Genomic DNA, 21,902 nt, shown 5'->3' with positions numbered 1-21,902 from the left:
ACCTGAACCCCCTGGCCAGTCCTGACACTTCACGGGGAGACAGCAGACATGGTGCACCCAGCCGTGATGCCATGCAAGGCGCAGGCACCATCATGCCGGCATCTCCTGGCCAAACACCAAACCTGGATCTGATCAGCTCTCTCTACCAAACCACCAGTTCCACTGTACAGGGGCAAAGGTACATGATAAACAACAACCCAGTGATATAACCAGCAAAATCCAGAAAGCAGGGAATTCCAAGGGAACAACAATCTGGTGTTTCCAACAGACAACAGGAAAAATGTGTATAAATCAAAAGAGGCTTAAGAGACTCCCCAGCGAAATGTGATGCTTGGATCTAGAAGGATCCTGACTAACAATCAAACCAAGTGCAAAAACACATTAATGAAATGTCAGGGAAACCAAACACTGTCTTAATCCATTGAGGCTACGGCCTTAGACCAGGTAATTTAAAAACAGCAGAAACTTACTGCTCACATTCCGGAGGCTGGCAAGTCCAAGACCAAGGTGCCAGCCAATTCTGGGTCTGACAAGGGCTCAGTCTCTGTTTCAAACATGGTGCCTTCTTGCAGGAAGGTCAAGGAAATGCCCTCAGGTCTCTTATAAGGACACCAATCCCACTAATGACCTAATCAGTTCCTAAAGCCTATCTACTAATGCCATCGCAGCAGGTATTACGTTCAACAGGAGCTTGGAAGGACACCAATATTCATACTACAGCAGGCTCTAATTGGACGACTGGGATAGAAAGGAATTCCTAGGGCAGTGGTAGAGCGCTTGCCCAGCATGTGCAAGGCCCTGGATTCCATCCCCAGCAAATAACTAACAAATAAATATAAGGAATTACCATTCCTTTTTTATTTAGGTGTGACAATGGCATTATGGTGAATTTTTTAAAAAAATAGAATGCTTTTAGAGATACACAAAAATATTTTTGGATGAAACTATACCCCTGGGGTTTGCTTTAAAATAATCCAGCAGAGAAAAGAAAAATGGGGCATATAGACCAAACAGAATTGTTCACATGGTGCTAATTTTTTAACCTGGGAAATTCACATATGGGTGTTTATTAAAATATTGTTTTCCTTTGCATGTTTAAATTTTTTCCATAATAAAAGGTTAAAATGAGAAAAAAAAATGAATGTGAATTGGCCCCTGGAACTTTTGGATTTTTGGAGAAAAGACAATGTCTGGGAAATCCATGGTAAACAGTTTGGATTTGCCTTTAAGGCGGAGATTCCTCTGCATTTAGAGGACCACCTCAGGGCCCATGTTGGGTGGGCAAGGGTAACAGCGGAGATCCTATTCTGATAAGTAATGATTTGAAGTGGATGGATCTAGAGTAAAAAATCACCTTCAACATGGTTGGATCCAAGGCTGGGGCTGTAGCTCAGTGGCAGAGCACTTGCCTAATACATACGAGGCAGAGGGTTCAATCCTTAGCGCCATATAAAAATAAATAAATAAATAAGATACAGTCATTCTGTCCATCTACAACTACAAAAAACTAAATAAATAAATTAATTAAAACAACATGGTTGGAGCCAAATCTCTATAGTTCATATTGTCTTTAAAAGAATGTTTTGTTTTCTTTTATTCTAAAGTTGGGTTTAGACTACACTGTCCTGGAGAATGACTGTGGCTCTTGGAAGGATTGTGTGTGTTCTTACTCAAGCAGCTGCACAGAGAGGGGAGCGGCTACCCCAGGTGCAAGGAAGGCTGGAAAACCGGCCTCGGCCCTGCTGGTGAGGACCAGCAGGTCACCAGGGCAGGCCGCCCCCCTTGTGCCCAAGTGCCCAGAAATGCTGCTGACCTTTGGTAAACCAAGACTGGGAACATGCCAGCACCAAGCTTGTGGTCCCAGATATATGGTCAGGGAGGAATGGCTGAAGGGGAGGCCAAACCCTAGTCTGAAGAAAATCAAAATTCCAGCTGCCAAGACCCCTGGAGAGGAGGCTCCCCATCAAGGATTGGTTCAGGGGATTGCAACCTCAGCCAGAAAGGCAGGGAAGAGGTTGTTGTCTACCCTCCACCATCTCAGAAGACAGCAGAGGTCTACCAGGAGAATGGCTGGACTCTCTGTAGGGGCCTCTGAAAACCGTCCTATCCCATACATGGTTTTATGTGTTCTGGGCTATAATTGCGTCCTGAGATAATTTATTTAATACATTATTGTAAAGCACAGTCTAGGTGAGCTTAATGGAAAGATAGACGGGAAGGCCCAGAATCCTCAGAATAGTTCAGAAAAAAAGAAAATGGTCTTCTCCCCACCTACTTCGAGGTCAGTGTGGTGACAGCAGCAACAGGTAGAGAACAAGGTCTGTGGTCTCAGGGACCCAGCACAGAGTGGGTCACAGAGGGCCAGACTCGGCTGGGCCACAGCTGACCCAGGGCACTCCAATCCCCACAGGAGGAAGTGCTCTGAGAAATGCAGGCCACCTGGAGAGGGGGACCTTGTGCCAGGAAAGCCCTGGATTCATTAGGATGACATCCTCTTCACAGCACTACACCAACCGGGGGGGTCTTCGAAGTGGTGAGACTCGGTATGTATGTTCACTGCTGGTGCTCCATACCAGTCAGGGGTGGCAGACCCACTGCCTAGACCAGAGCAGGTGGACACCACAGGGTGGCTTCTGTTCTGACTGTAATTGCTGTTGTCATCCCTGTGACTTGTCATGAGGAAATGCCAATGCTTATCGTAACACCCACTCTGCAAAACTGGCATACAGGGAAGGAGAATATCCTTTGAAAATTCCCGGGTTAAATGAGTTTTTAATTACTACATAATTTTGTATCAAAACCAACATATTCTTTCATTGATTCATATAAGACATGAAAAGTAACATAAATTCTTTGTATTTATTTTTTTTTAAAGAGAGAGAGAGAGAGAATATTTATTTTTTAGTTATCGGCGGACACAACATCTTTGTTTGTATGTGATGCTGAGGATCGAACCCAGGCCGCACACATGCCAGGCGAGCGCGCTACCGCTTGAGCCACATCCCCAGCCCAAATTCTTTGTATTTAAAATGATGCTTTTGTGGGTAAATCTGATCCTGAAAGTTCTAGAAGCACAGCTTACTTCCACCCAGCGCACGGCAACACAGCTGCAGTACCTGAGGGTGAAGGGAGGGAAGAGGCTCCACGTGCACAGGCAGAAACAGGACAGGACGAGGGTCCTGAGCCCCAGACTCCAAGCTCCGTGTTCTCGTGCCTGTCACTTCACCTCCCCAGGTTGCATCAGTGCGTCCAGAAACAGCTAATGCAGTCCTCGCGGTGAGGTTCTCTGGGTTCGAAACCTGCGTACAGAGTGCTCAGCACACTGCCTGGCTTCTCTCCAGCTGTGCCTGTCACATATCAAGCCCTTGCCAGGTGCTTTGGGTCACAGAAGTGTGCTTCCTACTCTCCCATCAAGGACTGGGGGGCTTGCCTGTGTCAGGGCCCCTGTGATAACACTATTTGTCTCCCAAATGTCATTGCATGGACAATAAGCTTCAAAGAGAACAGAGAGACGGACAAAGCTCTGCAAATATAGAAAAGGATTTTTAGGAGGCCTAAGGCTGTGGGGATTCCATATAAGGGGGTGTGGGTGAGCAGGAAGAGGGAAGTCACCCCACTAATAGTTCTTGGTCACTCAGATTTTCACAGGCTACAAATGTTGTATTAGAAGAAAGTATGATGGAAATGCCAACTGCGACTATCACCTTAAAAACTCACCAGGGACTCCCAGTCTCCATGGACGAGTCTCAGCTGGAGGTACTCAGGGGGCCACTTGACTGAACGCTCCAACCCCCAGCCCTGTCCCTGCAGAACCATAAATAACTCACTCCACCTGTCCGTGCCCTGCATCTCCAGCGAGAGCTCACCAGTGCTGACCTCCATTATGACACATCAGCAATCACTTTATCTAGTCTTTTACAGCCTTTTCTTGCATGCATCTTATATAGTCCACATCTATTTAAAAATTAATTAGAATTTATTTCCTGGGGGTTTGTGGTTTCTGTACTTTTCAGGGTTGCACAGTTTTTCTCTAGATAGTGAACCTTCCTGTGTTTGATCATTTTCTCATCATTGGCTGTCCTTGTCACCCAACGTCCCCACTGTAATTTATGACACTGGACTGAGCTTTGCTAGGTTTGCCTCTTCTTAAAAAATTTAAATGTAGATCTAGTCTTGATTTTGGTGACTTTTGTTCTTGACAAATCATTAGCAGAAGGAGGAAAAAAACACAGAATTGGTTGAAAGTATCCTATTGGCAGTGAAAAAAAAAAATATTATTCTTCTGATTTGCTAACCTGGGGTTTTATTTCATTTCTTTTTCTTGTTTTGTGTAACCAGAGAGCCTCAGCTATTGAGAGAGAAGTATGTTTCCTAAATAAAAAGGGAGAGACCTTTTTATTGAAAAATCTACTACCTGCCAAGTACTTCATAAATTTTACATTATTTGTGGGTCAGAAAAACCCACAGGAGCAGGTATGATTCCTCTCTTACATATGGGGAAACTGAGGCTCCATTTGCTCAGTTTCCTGACTGGCACAGCTAGTCAGTGGCAGGGCTGCTCTCTGTTTTCCCAACATTTTAAACAGCTGTTATATTCTGACATAATAATGAAAGCTGCTGGGATTACAGGTGTGCACCACCACACCCAACTAAACTATGCCATTTATCAGGGGGAAATCTTAAGTACTCAAAGCAATACATAGGTATTTATGTGGTAAATGGTGTAAAAACTGGTATCAGTCCCAGATCCGTGGTGGAGCTTGGACTATACAATTACACCTGAGTTGAAATCCCACCACTGCATTTAGCAGGAGGTACTGTGGCATGGTGATCAGCAGGAGGTACTGTGGCATGGTGAGCAACAGCACCAGGTCTGGAGCCTCTGTAACCAGGTAGGATTCCCGTTTTTGCCATTTAGATGAACTTACTTATCCTTTCTTAGCCTCACTGTACATTATGGATAATCATCTATTTACATTGTAAGATTTCTGTGACAACGTATGAATTAAAGCATCTGATATGCTTAAAAAATGCCTGTGATATAGCAAGATACAAAGAGATATAGTCACATACACACACACCTGTATGTACACGTGTGTGCATACACCTGTGTGCAGTTGTGTGCATGTGTGTATATGTGGGTGTGGGAGGTGCATACCTATATAAGGGGAGGTGTTAGAAGAGGTTTTAAGTATAGGAAAAGCATGATCAAATCTGGGTTGGGAGAGTAACATCATTACCTTGAGCCTCAGTTTCATCTCTGCAAAGTGCGTAGAGCATTCACCTTGCAGGGCAGTCAGTTGTTGCTGTGAGTCAACAAGGCAACATAAAGTGCTGTGTCTGGCACAGGAATGAAAGCTATCCACAGCCAGAAATCAGAAACAACCAATGTCCATCGACCGACGGAGAGAGAAACAAAATGTGATGCAGCTTTGCAATGATATGTTATTCTGCCATAAAAAGGAATAAAGTTCTGCTACTCACTGCAACACAGATGAATCTTGAAAACACAAAAGTGAAAAAAAGCCAGGCACAAATATATGAAATATCTAGAATATGCACAACCCACAGGAACAGCAAGCAGATAACTGACGGCTAAGGAAAGAGCCAAGAGACCGCCTGCTAACAGGCGTGGGGTTCATGGGGTGCTGGGGATGCTTGGAGTTAGACGGTGATGACAGATGCAGAACTTTATAAATAGGCTAAAAACCACCAGCGTGTACACTTCAGTGAATTCATGTTGTGGGAAGCGCCTCACAATTTAAAATGCTTTGAAGAAGTAGTGCTGTGGCCCTGTGTACTCAGGAGAGACTGGGGCAGAGGACGGCAAGCTCCAGGCCAGCCTGGACAGCACAGCAAGACCCTGTCTCAAAATAAAGAAAGAAAGGATGATGGGAATATTATGGAAACGTCATAAAGTCTGGATACAAACATCCTGTGAACAGGAAGGTAACCTAGCTCTGCTAATCCTAAGGAAAACAGAGGTGTGCAGTCTCACCAGTAACCAAAGTTCAAACTACCACTGCACGTCTGGAGAGTGGCAGACACGAAGCAACCTAACAGTCTCCACGTGGGCAGCAGAGAGGAGGAAGGAGCCTCTTCCACCACTAATGAGCCTGGAAATCACACACACCACAGCCCGCAATCCGACCCCTGAAAACTCCCTGCTTGGACACAAAGAGAAATGAGGGGACGCTCAGAGCAATGTTTGCCATAACATTACAAAACAGGGAGCCAGCAAAATGTCAATCATTCGGGGAAAGGATACCACAGGAAACCAGAGATCCACTAGAATGAACTTAACCTATCAACAATGTGAATATAAACTATGCCATTTATTTATTTGTTTATTCATTTATTCATGCATTCATTCATTTTTGGTACCAGGGATTGAATCCAGAGCTTAACCACTAAGTCAAACCCTCAGCCTTTTTTTTGAGACAGGATCTTGCTAAGCTACCTAGCACCTTGCTAAATTGCTGAGGCTGACTTCGATTCTCCTGCCTCAGCCTCCCAAGCCGCTGGGATTACAGGTGTGCACCACCACACCCGACTAAACTATGCCATTTATCAGGGGGAAATCTTAAGTACTCAAAGCAATAGACAGGCATTTATGTGGTAAATGTGTAAAAACTGGAGCAGAAAGAAGACGTGCCACACATGACAGTACCTCTCTGGACAAAGGGACTTCACCTTTATCAGGAACGTTTCTTTCTATTTCTGTGTAAGGCCCTGTGTAACACACTATCTTCTCATTTCATTCCATCCAAGCTGGGGAACTGAAATGAGAAGATAGTGTCCACCAGCCCCACACAACTGGGACACTGGCCTCTCAACCCTCCAGAAATCTTTGTCTAGCAGTCACCTCCACTGGAGCCTCCTTCTTGTCCCTTCTTTCCAGATGAGCAGTGACTCTGGCCCCTCTGGGGGTGGACAGCCCAGCGGCACCAGCAGCCTGAGAGACGTCAGCCCCAATCCCGGTTCCAGCTCTTCCTCCTGCAGGGCTGACCCTCAAAGCTCTCCAAGCTCCCATTTTGCAATAGTGAATCAGAGGTAATGAAACTTACCTGATCGGCTCTTTACGATAATTAAATTACATACCCATGCAACCTGTGACATCACTACATAAAATGCTACAGATAAAATTACACATAAATCAGATGCAGACCCAACGTGCCGGGTACATGTCTGGTACCACATTTCTAATAATTACTTTCATCACAGTTATGGTAATTATCTTTATTCAGATAACCTACTATGGGAGCAAATATATAAACTGAGGAAGGCCTCAAGCTGGACTAGTTCTAGAAACTTAAGAAGAAATTCAGATTCTAGTAAGAGTCAGTTCAACACAACATTAATAAAAAGAAAATGCTAAGGGCTTGATTCCTCAAAATAAGCAAAACATAGCGAGACCCTAGCAAGAAACTGGCACTTCCTGTGTGTTTATAGTTGGACACATTTCAAAATCTACAAGGTACAATAACAAAAGAGAACTCAAACGCATCTCGCGTCTCTGCTGGGCTGCACGATAACCACCCACTCAGGGTCAGGGAGGCTGTCTGCCTCCTCTTGGTTACTGCGTGCTCCTCTGCACCCCCTACCATCTCTGCTACAATTTACTTAAAGAGCTCATGACATAAATGAATAAATACAAAGTCAATAAGGAACACAGCTAAATCAGACAATGTCCTTTCATAGGAAAAAAATCAAACATGCTCATTGGCCAATTCGAGGAGGCTACCAGACTCACACGGGTCCCCCGAGGTGCCCAGATGATGCAGCCTGATTCCTGCTTTCAAGGCCTGGGCAAGCAGTGGGGTGCGTGTGTGGATTAACACACGAGGCTGATGCAATGTGGCCAGCACTGGACAGTTGTCACTGCCTGATCTAAGACCCCGAGATGGGACCCTGGCCTTCTTCACGTGGAGGTCACGTCACACATAAAAATGAGGAGTGAAGCGGATCACATGAACTGCCTTAAACTTCCTTTTATCTCACGATAACTTTGACATCAAACAGCCGTTTGCCAATAATCTCTCCACTTTCTTCTATCCTCTGCTGTCCTCTTACTCTGACTTTCTTCCCTAAAAGGGTTGCGTAGGTACAAGTCTTACCATTTCTTGCTATAAAGATGGAAGACACCCATTACTTACACATTAAAACTGACTAACGCTGACGCTGCAGGTGTGGCTCAGTGGTAGAGCGCTTGCCTGGCATGTGCCAAGGCCCTGGGTTCCATCCCCAGTACCAAAAATATTTTTTTAAACAACAACTGAATAATCCTCAGTGGTTTAGTTTTTCCAGTCCCTGTAACCATTTCACCCAATGAAATAACAACCTCACTTAAATCATACTTTGGAACAGTTCCTATAAGCAAAACTGGTAATTTTATCTGTAATATTTTAGTTGCTCCAATAAGAATACTTGCCTAACAGGAAAAGGCAACAATACCATTTCAATTTTTTTAAATGATATCTGCAGATTTCAAAACTTGTGTAATGTGTACAGTGTAAGGACATACATAAGGGTTCCTCGTGAACATACAGGGGAATTGTTTACATAGTAAATATCTTTTCTGTAAACTGTTTATTATATGTGGTCCATTAAATAGATAGGAAGGCCCCTCCCCCCAAAAAATGCACCAACAACCATTAGCTCCAGGTGATGGAGTTTTTTGTTTTTATATTTCCTGTTTTATAAGCTTTCTGTAATTAACACATGTAATTTTTGAAATATGAAGAAAAATGCTTTTTGATCTTTTAATCAGACAAGGCAATCGAATTTTCTTCAGAACAAAACAGAGAGACTGATGCAAATGCCTAATGCAAATATTATTGATCAGCTCCTGCCTGGAATTCACAGCATGGTGTCCGCCAGCTCTCCTGCCCCAGCTCCACAGGGAGACAGGCAGGGCAAAGGACAGGGCCAGAGAGCAGTGTGTGGACGTGTCTTTGATGTCCTCACCCTCATCCTGCACAGCCCACCAGTGGGAACAAAAGCTCATTCTCCCGGTGCTGGCCGCAGTGGCCTCTGGGCTCCCCACCTTCTGAGACTCTTGCTTCCCAGCCTGACCTCTGCACCCGCACACAAAGGCCTCATTCGCTGCCTGGTCAGCAGTGTCAAAAATTCTCTCCAGATTCAGCCAGTGAGAGAAAAAAAGTTTTGTTTTGTTTCATTTTTATCCAAACCAGCTTTGTGTTTCCATGACCCAACTGGAGTGAGAATGGAGTTTTGCAATGAAATGAACAAAAAAGACAATCTTCCCCCCACCATCAGGAGCAAGAATTTTGCATCTGTAGGGATTGCTCAGGGAATGGGGATAACGGATCAATTTTGCTTAATGTTTTAACTTTTTCTCCTGTAATAAAATGTTTAAAAATATTAACAATAATTTAAAGATATGGAAACCCACAGTTGTAAAGTCTCACTGACGGGTTTTTAAACAGCTGGCTCCTGAAGCCACATTGGGGATGGGGAAGGCCCCAGAGGAGCCAACGGCTAAAATTAGCCAGCAGTTCAGGACAGTCTGTAGCTGACAGAGCCCACAAGGTCAACTTCACCCTGCAGGTCACTGTGCCCAAGGCGGGCACAGGGCACCCAGTGTCATTACCCCTCCTTGGAGGCAGACTGCCAGGTGTGCCAGCAGCAGAACTCCACAGGAACTCTGGCTCCAGTCACAGCCCCAATTTCACCACGTCCTCATTCGAATCCCCACCCAGGCGCCAGCCAGTCCTGGCCCACAGTGTCCCTAAGCTGAGCAGTCCCTCTGGGTCTCTTAAAGCCTGGAATTAGCTATATGAACATCTCAAATTTATCATGCAAACTTTAAAGTACTTGTTGTGCCCACCTTTTGTTTTTGTTTTTGTTTTTGTTTTGGTACCAGGGATTGAACCCAGGGACCTCATCCACTGAGCCATACCCCTAGCCCTTTTTTTTTTTAAAGATTTTTAGAGATAGGATCTCACTGAATTGCTTAGGGCTTCAGTTGCTGAGGCTGGCTCTGAACTCTCGATCCTCCTGCTTCAGCCTCCCAGGCTGCTGGGATTACCAGGCACCACTGTGGCTGGCATCAATTCTTGAAATCTAAAATTCAACCAGTGCAAAAGCAATTCAGGAGGACAGAGAGCCTGTTCAACAACTGTGCTAGAACAACTGGGTATCTACAGGCAAAGGATATGGCAAACCTTGACCTACAACTTGATACCTTACACAAAAATTAACTCATAATGGATCAGAGATTTACACATAAAACAAAATGATGAAATGTTTTTTAAAAATAGCAATATTTTCATTATGTAGGACTAGTCAAAAAATGTTTAAATTTGACATCAAAAACACAATCCAGAAAAAGTTGATAAACTAGACTTCACTAAAATTCAAAAGCTTTGTCCTATAAAAAACCTTGTTAAGAGGATGAAATGCAAATTATAAAATGCAAGAAATGCTTGGAAACCACATATCCAACAGAGAAATAGCAGTTAAACTTTTTTAAACAATCCAACTAGAAAATGGGCAAAAGACATGAAGAGTCATTTTACCATTCAGAATAAAGATATGGCACATAAACCATGAAAAGATGTGCAGCATCATTAATCAAAAGGAAAATACAAGTTAAAACCACAAAAAAAGATGTCTGCATTCATGTCAGAGTGACTAAAACAAACAAACAAAAAATAATGGCAATACCAAATGTTGTCAAAGATGCAGAGAAACTGGACCCTCACACACTGCTGAGGGAATGCAGAACACTACATCACTCTGGAAAACCGTTTCACAGGCAGCTGGGTGCAGTGGTACACACCTGTAATCCCAGAGGTTCAGGAGCTGAGGCAGGAGGATCACAAGTTCAAGGCCAGCCTCAGCAACTTAGTGAGATCTTGCCTCAAAATACAAAGCAAAAAGGGATGGTGCTATAGCTCAGTGCTAAAGTGCCCCTGGGTTCAATCTCCAGTACCAAAAAAAAAAAAATTAAATTAAATTAAACATAAAATCACCAGGCATTCTTGACTATTTATCCTAATTTCATAATTTTTAAGAAATTAAAACTTATACTTACACAAAAACCTATACACAGGTGTTCATACAAGCTTTATCATAATAGCCCCAAATTGGGAAAACTCAGATTGTCCTTCAACAGGCCAATGATTAAATAGATGGTGGTACATTTACTCCATGAACTACTACTCAGCAATGCAAAGGAATGAACTATTGACATTCAAACAACTTTAAAGGATTTCCAGGGAATCGTATTGGAGGTGGGGGGCAATCTCAAAGGGCCACATACTCGTTAGTTTCATTTATACACAGTTTTTAATTTACAAAATTACAGAAATAGAGAACCGATCGATGATGGTGGAGTGGGGGACAAAGATGGGAAAGAGAGGTAACTGTGGCTACAGAAGAGACTGTTGAGATGGAACCATTCTGTATCTTGACTGGATCAAGGTTTGTTACTGTATGATAGTTTTGCAAGAGGTTACCTTTCAGAGAAGCTGAGCAGAGGGTCCACAAGATCTCCGTATTATTTCTTATAACTGCACACGAATCTACAACTGTCTCAAAATTAAAATTTTAATACAAATTAGGAAATAAGTAACATAGGTCAGCATTTAAAAAAAAAAAAAATTCCACTTGCTGGCCGCTTGCCCTAACGCAGCACTACCTGGACAGCAGAGCATCCTCCAGACCTTGCTCACTGACTTCTTCAGAGCGGGGGACAGGGGTGGACAGCTGCTCCTCGCCATTGTCTCCCTGGGAGAGCCTCCCTGGGATCTGGTGAGCTCTCCACAACATTAATGGAGATCAGACAGCGAGTTGCAGGCCAGGTCTGAGCCTCCTTTTCCCAGAGAAGCACAAACCCGGGGCTTCAGATCCTAGCCAGGCATTTGTGTTGCCATCCATGGTGATCAAATCATTGAAAGAAGACCTGGCTGGCGACCCCGGCCCCAACCCAGGAGCCACGGGCAGCCCCCAGAGCTGAGCCCAGCAGCTGACCTAGAGTGAGACCAGGAGGTTGGGAGTTCTGGGCGGAAGAGACAGGTTGGACCGGTGGACTCCTCAGAGAAGTCCCAGCGGCTCCTCCACCGTGTGAGGGGCAGAAGGACGGGGAAGTGTACAGAGGTGAGGAGGGACAGCGTCACAATCGGACACAGAACTGTGAGAGCCACCAGGCCACGTGCCTCTCAGACCCTGGTTTTCATCCCCACGAGCATCACAGGGCTGTGGTGGAAATCACCTGAGCAGTACCCAGAGCCTCACAGCCTCATGATGGTGCCCATAATGCTCTGTCCTCCTGTCCCCACTCGCCCACATTCCTCAGTGCTGAAAGTCCTGCTGCGATCCTGTCCTGACCAGCTGCACCCCAGGCTAAGGGCTCAGACTCCAGGCCTGAACATCCTACCACTTCCTGAGTGTGGCCTTGGACAAGCTACTTAACCCTCTGGGCCTGTCTTCCCCTCTGCAAAACGTGGGTGATTAAAACACTGTCCAGTTGCTGTGAGGACCAAGTGAGTTTCATGTGAGGTGCTTGAAACAGTACATGACTCCAACTTTTTTTTTTTCCTTACTGACGATTAAACACAGGGGCTTTACCACATAGCTAATTCCCAGTGCTTTTTATTTTTTATTCTGAGAAAGGGTCTCACTAGGTTGTTGAGGGTTTCACTAAGTTGTTGAGGGTCGTACATTTTTAATGTGTGTTTTGGGGAATAGTTTGGTTAGAAAAAAATAAGAATATTTTGGGGGACCATTTTTCAAAAATCTTTATGGGAAAAAAAAAACTTGTGTTGTATGATAAAAGTATTAAGTTAAATCATATGAAGTTGCCAATATGCTACCATTTTGACCTAAAAACATGGCGAGTCCACATGGTTCCATCCTAGCTAGCAAATCTCAAAGCCTGCTTACACACCTGTAAAATATGTGTCCCCAGTCTTTGCATTCTAAGGCTGTGAAATTTGTTAAATAGCAATTTAACAAATGACAGCAGCCAGTTGTGCAAAACCACTGACCAGATTCCCAGCTGGATGCTCAAAGCACTTGCTTCTCAGGAACATCTCCAAGGAAAGAGAAGTGGAGAGAAGCAGACGACTTTACAGACCCAGTTCTTCATGCAGATCAGCGATGTCAGGTCAGGGAGCAGGGAGACAGATCCTCTCCCCCAAGGTCACAGAGTGACCCAGAGCAACCACCATGGCACCCAAGCAGGAGCTGTGGAAGACTGTGAAAGCACTTCGAAGGCCAGGCCTCAAGGACAGTTCATGGGGGACAATGACAATGAAGATAACAATAGCAAGTGTGGAACTCTTTCTCTGCATGAGGCAAGGTCCACACACCTGATGGGTAGCACACTGGACTCTTGAACCACCCATGAGGTACTCATCACTACTGACCCTGTGGTGTAGACAAAGAAACAGACAAGAGAAAATCAAGGAGCTTCCCGAGGGTCCTCAGGTTCAGATGTGACCCTGGCTCTGCATGACTCCAGGGACCAGCTCTCAGCTACATGCCCATGAGCTTGGCCACTCAGGTCACCTCCCATTTAAAAAGAAGTACGAGAATCATCGCTGAAAGGCAGGAAGAGGGCAGGGGTGAAGCTCAGTGGTAGAGAGCTGGCCTGGCATGTAGGAGGCCCTGGGTTCAATACCCAGTGCAGACAGACAGACAGACAAGACCAACTAAGAAAACCAGAAGTCAGTAGCCATCAGGAATGAACTCCATTTCTAGACCAAAGTTCCCCTCACTGACTCATTGCCAGGGCAGCTCCGGAGCCACGCCCACACCAGGGCTTCTCAACTGTCAACATGCACAAACCTCCCAGGTGAGCAGTTGAGAACACAGCTTCCCAGGCCGCACCATCAGAGAGTCTCATTTAGGGAGCCCGAGGATTTCCATTTCTAACCATCTCCCAGGCAGCCCTGCACAGATGGCCCACAGACCACCTTAGAAGATCCACCGTCTTACAACGTCTAACTCCTAGGAGTAGAAATTGTAAGACCAATTGATACTATTAAAATAAAATGTTTATGAAGCTAAATTACAATTTGACAACACATCCAAACTCAACAGCAGGGAGTGCACTGAATGGCCCACGTTCAGAAGTGCTTGCTTTCTGAAGGGCCTCGCAATGCCTATTCCCCTCTCCAGTCACAACTTTTACCAATACGCAACGCATACCTGCAGGTCAGTATCTCATCACGGATGCAGCTGAAGTGTCCCACAGGGGCTCGTGGCAAAGGCTTGGTCACCCGCCTGCAGCGCTACTGGGAGGTGGTGGAAAACCGAGAAGGTGCAGCCTCGTGGAAGGAAGCCAGGTCTTTTGGGGGCACATGCCTGAAGGAGATATTGGAACCCAGGACCCTCTCTCCTTCCCTCTCTCTGCTTCCAGCCAGCATGAGCTGAACAGCTTCCTTCACCATACACTCCCACTGCCCTGATGTCCCCTGTCACCACAGCCCCAGTTGAACCAACCAACCATGAACTGAAACCATGAGTTCAAATAAACCTTTCCTCCCTGGAGGGTGATTTTTCTGAGGTATTTGCCACAGCAACGGAAAGGTCACCTGTACACCACGCACTGCTCTGGGCTGGTGCAGTGATGTGAACATACCAGTTCCTATGCCAGGCACACAAAGGTCACCAACAACCCGTATGTCACCTGCATGTGCTCCGATCTTACCAACTTCAGGAAGAATAGGTGGCAATCTTGCAAACCAGTCCTTTGTGACCTCCAAAACCGAGAGTGCTCACCTCAGGGACTGTCAGAGGCAGTCTTGGAGCAACATAGACAATGTTGTGTCAAAATTCATAAGCTGAAGCCTTAACCCCCAGGGTGACTATATTTGGAGTTAAGTCCCGTAAGGAAAAAATTTAGGCAAAATGGCCCCTGAGCCGTGAACCAGGAGAAAGCTGCCAAGATCCTGCAGTCTTGCTCCCAGGAACTGAAGGGGAGGTCACCGGGATTCCTCCTGTACTGACTGCGTATCAAGAACACCTCTCGTGGACAACATACTCAAGACAATTATGAGAAATTATCATTGTCAGTGTCAGATGACTAAGTGGAGTTTTGGGAAGCTGAATTAACTTTCCCTCAGTCAAACAGCTAGAAGAAAAATCCACGTGTAGCTCTGAGCTCACTCTTAACAGCACCACGCCTCTAGGTGGTAGGTAACTTTTTTTCCTTGACAGTTCCAACATTTTCTATGCTGTTCAGCCCTAACAAGCCACTTTGAGTCTGCTCCTCATCTACAGAATGGGAACAAAAATACGGCTTTGCTGGGCTGAAAGGAGAGGGTGGCCCAGCACACTTTCACGTGGTAGATGCTCAGAGGCGCTGGTGGTGCTAAGGATAACTGAGCTGATCCTCAGGTGCAGGGCCTAGAACAGGAGTCAGTTATGAAGCAAGGAATTCCTCTCCCTGCAGGAGCGCCTTTCTTTTCTTCTCAGGGTCAACACGTCTAAGTACATTATATTTTTATTTGACAAATATGAAAGCAAATGGTCTCTTGGCCTGAGAGCAAAACCCTTCATTGTTCTCTCTTATGTTTCTACCAGTATTAAGCTTGGCTGTTTATCCAGAGTTTCATAAGTTCCCTAAGGAACAAAAGCTCATCGTGCATCAAGTATTTGCTGAGCACCTACTAGGGCCTGCATGGTGCTGGGTGCTGGGATATGATGGCAGACAAGCAACCTGATCCTTCATGGTACTTCTTGTGAAGTAGGGAAGATACGGCATTAAACCAATAAATGTCATCACAAATGTGGTGTGTCACACAAAGTGCTTCTCCATCTTCTTAATTTGAATGAAAATTGCCTACATATGCCCCAGTTCAGAAAGATTATATTGAATAATCTCTTTCCCAAATCATTATGTGTCAAGAACACGTTAACCATCAATCAGAACTCATGATTAACAAAAGTCACTGTCAAAGACACTCCTGATAACTAAAGTCCCCTGTCAAAGGGAAGAATTCTAACATCAGATTGACATACAAAACCGGAAGACAGGTAAATATACAATTTTCCGGTTTTGTCTCTGCTTTTATTTTCATAAGAGCTTATACACACCTCGGCTACCTTCACTGACTCATGGTTTTCAAACTTGATCCTCATCAGAGACACCTGGGTGTGTCTACTGACCAGCCCCAAAGTTTCTGAGTAGGGCTGGGCGTGGGCCTGAGAATCTGCATTTTGTGTAAGTTCCCTGGCAAGGCTGCTGCTGCCGGGCCAAAAACTACTATTTGTTTGGTGTTAATGGGATTGAACTCAGAGTCTCACACATGCTAGGTAAGCATCTAACACTGAGCCACATCCCCAGCCCTCAAGTACGACAAGTTGAGAAGCATCACAGTAGACTAAGAGGCAGAGTCTATGCTTCAACAAACTTACAGTTAGAGGGAAGCTCACCAGATGGCATAGGCCAACTTCCCCAAGGGACAGATGACAACCTGAGTCTGTAGTGGAGCAGCAGCTCTTTCAAGGATAAAGTGAAAAAGTCAGGCAGGGTCCTAAGTGCAGGGCATGGGCCTCTGTATGACAAAGTCTCCTGCCAACCCACCTGCTGAGCCCCCAAAGACACTCCCTTCTCACTGGATTCTGAGGTGACAGTGATCACAATCCCCAGAGATATGTCATGATATAATGTCTTGGACTTTCTTCAGAGTAACAGCAGGTGGGTGATGTGGGAAGACAGGAGATGGAGGAAAGAAAATTGACCAAATGTGGTTAATCGTTGAACTGGGTAATGATACTAATCCTTCCACTCCTGAATGTGTTGGAAATTCCCCATAGTGAAAAGTCCCAGAATCGGCTGGACCAAGATTTGAATTGCACACTTCTAGGAGGACTTGGGTTCCCTACACAGGCCCTGAAATAGGCTCCTCTCCCTAACAAAAGCAGACTGTGAACATCTGCAGCATGCTGAGCCCTGGCAAGGCACCAGAAGAATTCAGACAAAATTAGGACACAAATTTATGTCCCCAAGACCACAATTTGGTGGGGTAAATAAAATACAAATTACTGTGTTCCAAGGATGAATAAGAAATGATTAAAAGCAAGCAGAAGTATACCCACCAAGATCCACAGAGTGAAGAAAGGGGTACCCCCATCTGCTTCATGTCCCCTCCTGCCCCTTCCTACGGGCAGTCAGGTTTTAGAAATGTGCATTCCCATTGGTCAGTGACACTTTATCAAAATGGAAACAACATCAAAAGCACAGATAGGAAAGAAAAGCCCACCAATCTGCCATAGAAATAGTTAAATTATAATTGATCCACACAACAGAATATGAAATCATTGTCTTAAATGACAATAAAGAAGAAATAATATGACCGGCAATATTCATAATGTAATTATTACATGGAAAAAACAGATAGAAAGTGACAAACTATATTTCATACAATATACAACCTTGACCAACTTTTACAAGCATAAAGAATTTTATTTTTATAGCAGGAAAAAAAATATGCCAAAGAGTTCACAGTAATTATATATGGATCTCTGGGGATTTTGAACTCTTCTGTATATTCTGAAATTTTATGTCACAAATATATGTTGCTTCTACCATAGCCTTCTCCTGACATTTTTTCAGTGTAATTATCTTTAAAGTACTGTAATTTAGCTATGTATCTAGAAATTGACCTAAAAGCCAAGAATACCCATTAAGCATTGAATGAGCTGAGAGGATTAACTATCTGGAGTCTTTATGAAGGGATTAGAGGTGCACAGACCTTGGGAATAGTCAGCCCAGGGTTCTAAGAGCTACTCTCTCAGTTATTCCTAATAATCGGCTGCCCACACAAAACCCCGAAAGGTTTCCTTCCCAAGTCTGTAACATCAGGCCAGAAGGGGAAACAAGAGACCATTAAGCAAGCGCCCTATCGGGAAGGACCACACTGCAGCCTTTGCTATAAATGTCCTGATCTCTCTGATTTTGATTACCATGTCTAGGTATGGAGCTCCGGCCATGGGGCGGGGGATTTGTCCTTTCTCTTTACATCACACTCTATCTTCTTCCCATTTGGATTTTCTAATATTTTATTAGCTCTACTTTGATACTGCCTCAAAAGAATCTGGACTGTTTAAATAATTCAAATGTTGAAGCCCCAAACTAGACCACAGTGTTCATAAAAAGGGAGTTTTCTAATGTCAAAGAAAATGGCACTTCTAGAACAGCCACATACAATGCCTCAAGTGCTCAGTGAATTGCTCACTAAATGAAAGAAAGAGCTATTGATTTTGTATTAAGCATAGAAGCCTTTAAACAAGCTCTATGAGATTATAAACTCCCGCTTTAAAAAATAGCAAGACAAAAATACCAATATTTTTAAGGTATATCTTCAAATTGCCTGTCCAGTAAAAGATTTCAGGTATTGGTGATGAATGTAAAACACTTTAAGCCACGTAAGCAACCTGCAATACAAGCAAGGATTAGCAGGGAGGCAGTTTCAACCCATGCTCACCTTTTGCTCCATAAAGAGTACTTGTCCCAGAATGAAGAACAGAACACCTCATTCGTGCACTGCTATTGGGGACTGACTGAGAATGTCACAGATCACACTGAAAACTTTAAAAGAACCAGACAGATTTCAGCCTGAGAAAAGACTCCGAGAAACATCTCCTCACCTTTGTTTCATGTGGTTGCTTCACATTTTAAATTTAGTTCTGTTTCCTCAAAACAAACTTTTCTGAGGATTCAGAAAAAGTGCTTTGGAAACAATGGGTTGGTTATAAACAAAGTCAGCAAAACTGCCCAGAAATTTAAGAGAACAGTTCCGAGTGGGATCTAACCAACCTAAAACTCTTAGCAACATTGTGTTTTTTTTTTTTTTTTTTTTTTTTTGAGTGCTGCAAACTAGACCCCAGTGACCCCGACGTTTATATAAGACGAAGCTCAGAATCCGCTTGCCTAACACCCCCCAATAAATGAGAAATTAAAGTGCTCTCAGTGAGAATCAGAGTGTTTATTCAAGTTAAATTTACACATTTATTGTTTTAAAGCGATAATAAAAACGCTTTCAAGGCCTGAAGAAACACTGAACTCTATAATAAAGGCTGATTAAAGAAAAGCTTCAGTATATAAAGTAGGTGTTTCCTCTTTTCTCATGGTCCTCATGACTAAGGATCAAAAGAGCGATGACAGCAAAATGGTCTGGCTTCCTTCTGAGTGAATGGCGGGTCTCCTGGCCTCCCCCCACCCCTCCGCCACCGCCGACGCCCTGGCGGCCACACACACACACACACACACACACACACACACACACACACCTCTTCTTGGACTTCAGGGTAGCAGCCTTTGTTCCCAAGTCTCCAAAGGGATCCAGTTACGAAGCCCCCCTTCCCTGAACCAGTCTCTCCAAGTCTCTCTTCAAAGCCTGTCCCAGGGCCGCTCCTATTCCCATCTTCTCTCGTGTCCCAAGTGCTGCGGGAGGTGTGGCTGCCACCTCGGGCTCCAAACAGCCTCTCTAAATTACAGAGAGAGTCGGCCGCACGCACACACTCCCGAAATAGTAATCACCAGTAACACCACTGTCATTTTTAAAAGCACCCACCTACAGAGCGCTCACCATGCGCCTAGCGGGTCGCCAGCGCTTTGCGCGCGCCGAGTCGATGTGTCCCTGCCTGTCCCCTCTCTGTGTGTCTTCTCTCTGTTCGTTCCCCCCACCACCACTTCTCTCCAGCACCCCGGTCCCCACACTCGCTCGATGCTGAGCCACCTCCTTCCCCGGGGCAGGGATGGAAAGTGTCCCGCGCCAGCCGCGCGTCCCAGACCCGCCGGAGCTGCTTGGTGGGGCCAGCGGAGTTCGAGCTCGGAGCCCACACGCCCCGCGCAGCCGAGTCCTGGCCCTCCCGGCGGCCGATCTTACCTCGGGTCCTTTGTCCTCCGGCCGCCGGACCCCGCCGCCCAGCGCCCGCCGCCGTCGAAGGGCCAGCCCAGCCTGCAGGATGCGCTCCCAGCCGCCTCGCCCGGCCCGGCCCGAGTGCGAGGCGCTCAGCAAAGCCCGGATCTCTGGAGCCCCTGCCGGCGCGAAGGACTCGACCCCTGACCCCCGCCGCCCCCTGCAATCCACTTCTCCGGGTCTTCCGGGCGGCCGCGCAGGAGGCCGGCCAGTGGGCTCCGCCGCCTCTGGACCCCAGCCGGGACCAGGTTGGGGATGAGGGCGGCTCTGGGCGCAAAGCGTCGGGCGAGAGGCGGGTGACACCAGCAGCAGCGGGGCCCCTGCCTGCGCCCCAATTTTAGCCTCCCGGGTCCTTGTCCCCGCCAAGGACGCAGTTCCCCCTCTGCAGTGTCGGGGTGCCCGCGCCCCAGGGAAGGCCACTGCGCAGGACCGCCGCCGCCCTCTGGCTGCTCGGCAGATGCCTGGGTCCCGCGCCCGCGCCCCCCTGGATAAGTCCAGAAAGAAAGGCCGCTCACACCTGGGGCGCCTGCCCTAGGCGGTGCGCTCTGCGTTGGGCAGTATCGCTTCCTTCTCCGCCCTCAGAGAGGGACTCCTCCCAGCCTCGACCCGTCCTGTGCCCAGGTGCACGCACCCCGCCATCCCCGCGCGGCCACGCTGGACGCCCCACCCCCCACCCCGACTTAGCACCGGAGGGGTCTGGTTGGAAGTTGGAAGAAACCTCGGAGGATACAGGTCGTTTTGTCGCTTGGAACGCAGCGGGTCTAAGAGGAATCCAGGTTCCTGACCGCTCCCACCCCAGGAGACCCCAGTACCTTACTCAGGCGGTCCCGGCAGAGTCCTGAAACCTCAGCGCCCGCGGGTCCCTTAGGTGCAGTCCTGGACTGACGGCGGGACCCCTGCGGCCCCTGCCCTCCCCTACCTACCGCCGACCCGCTGGACCAACGCTCCGCTCGACCAACGCGGTTTGCAGGGGCGAGTGGAGGGGCAGCGCTTGAGTCCCCAACTAGTCGAGATCGGTAAGCAGCCCACGGTAAGGCTGTCTGAGGCCCGCAGACTAAAAAGAAGATTCTGGAACTATGGGCACCTGTGGGTGGAATCTGAACAACTTTTCCTGGTGCCAGTGTCGGTCAAAAGGGTGAGTGAAGAAGGAAGGAAAAAGCAAACCTCAAATGATGTGTTGTAGTGCCCCAGGCCTGTGATCCCAGTGGCATGGGAAGCTGAGACAGGAGAATCTCAAAGCCAGCCTCCTCAGCAAAGGCGAGTTGCTAAGCAACTCAGATCAAATACAAAATAGAGCTGGGGATGTAGCTCGGTGGTCGAGTACCCCGGTACCATAAATAGATAGATAGATAGATAGATAAATGTATTGTGTTCATCTACAATGAAAAAAATAAATATATAAAAAATTATTGCGCTGCAGACCTCGCTGGTGGCCATTGCAGAGGTGGCCCACAACAATGAGCACGGAAAAGTCGAGTAAAACTCGAGGAAGCTGGGTCGACAAAGGGAACTTCTTTTTCTTTCTTTTTTAAAGCAAAAGACTGACCTCGGTGTTTTCAGGAACCTGCCAGCAGCAGAAGGGAGTCAGGAGACCCCCCCTGTACCTTCCTGCCACTCACTCTGAGGACCCCTGAGGACTTGGACCAGTGTAAGGGCCAACTTCCTTGAAAGCTGGGGAGAAAGTCACAGTAGGAAGCTGAGTGGTTAAAGGAGAAAAGGGGTGAGAACACAGGGCCCAGCAAAGGCCAGAACGTGTCTCCAGAAGGAATCTCTGGGGGTCTCTGTACTCTGATGGGCAGAACCATCATTTTCCTTTTCTCCTTATGAAATATTTCGAACATACCAGACTAGGGAGGGTAACATCATGAGCCATGAGTCCAAGAAACTGCCAATGCCAACATCCTGCCATACTTGATGGAGGTGTTTATGTAAGAAAATCAGTATCGCAGTACAGCTAAAGTCTGCGACAGCCCTCCCACCCGTTTTTCCCTCCCCATTCCAGCC

General features: G+C 46.3%; 1 protein-coding gene across 2 annotated transcripts in view; it reads right to left on the bottom strand.

Moving 5' to 3' along the window:
* Nucleotides 1-21,080, bottom strand: part of Greb1 (growth regulating estrogen receptor binding 1) — a 122,228-nt gene extending 101,148 nt beyond the window's left edge. Inside the window, exon 1 of one of the 2 annotated variants that reach the window (XM_071601340.1) lies at nt 21,063-21,080. The gene's annotated coding sequence lies outside the window, so the exon portion shown is untranslated. Of the gene's footprint in view, nt 1-19,865; nt 19,947-21,062 lie in introns of those variants that run through there. The other variant, XM_027937881.2, reaches the window with a different exon arrangement.
* Between the last annotated feature and the right edge of the window lie 822 nt (nt 21,081-21,902).

The sequence above is a fragment of the Marmota flaviventris genome, chromosome 14, assembly GCF_047511675.1.
Source record: "Marmota flaviventris isolate mMarFla1 chromosome 14, mMarFla1.hap1, whole genome shotgun sequence".
Lineage (NCBI taxonomy): Eukaryota > Metazoa > Chordata > Mammalia > Rodentia > Sciuridae > Marmota > Marmota flaviventris.
This window is presented reverse-complemented; position numbering and strand designations above follow the sequence as displayed.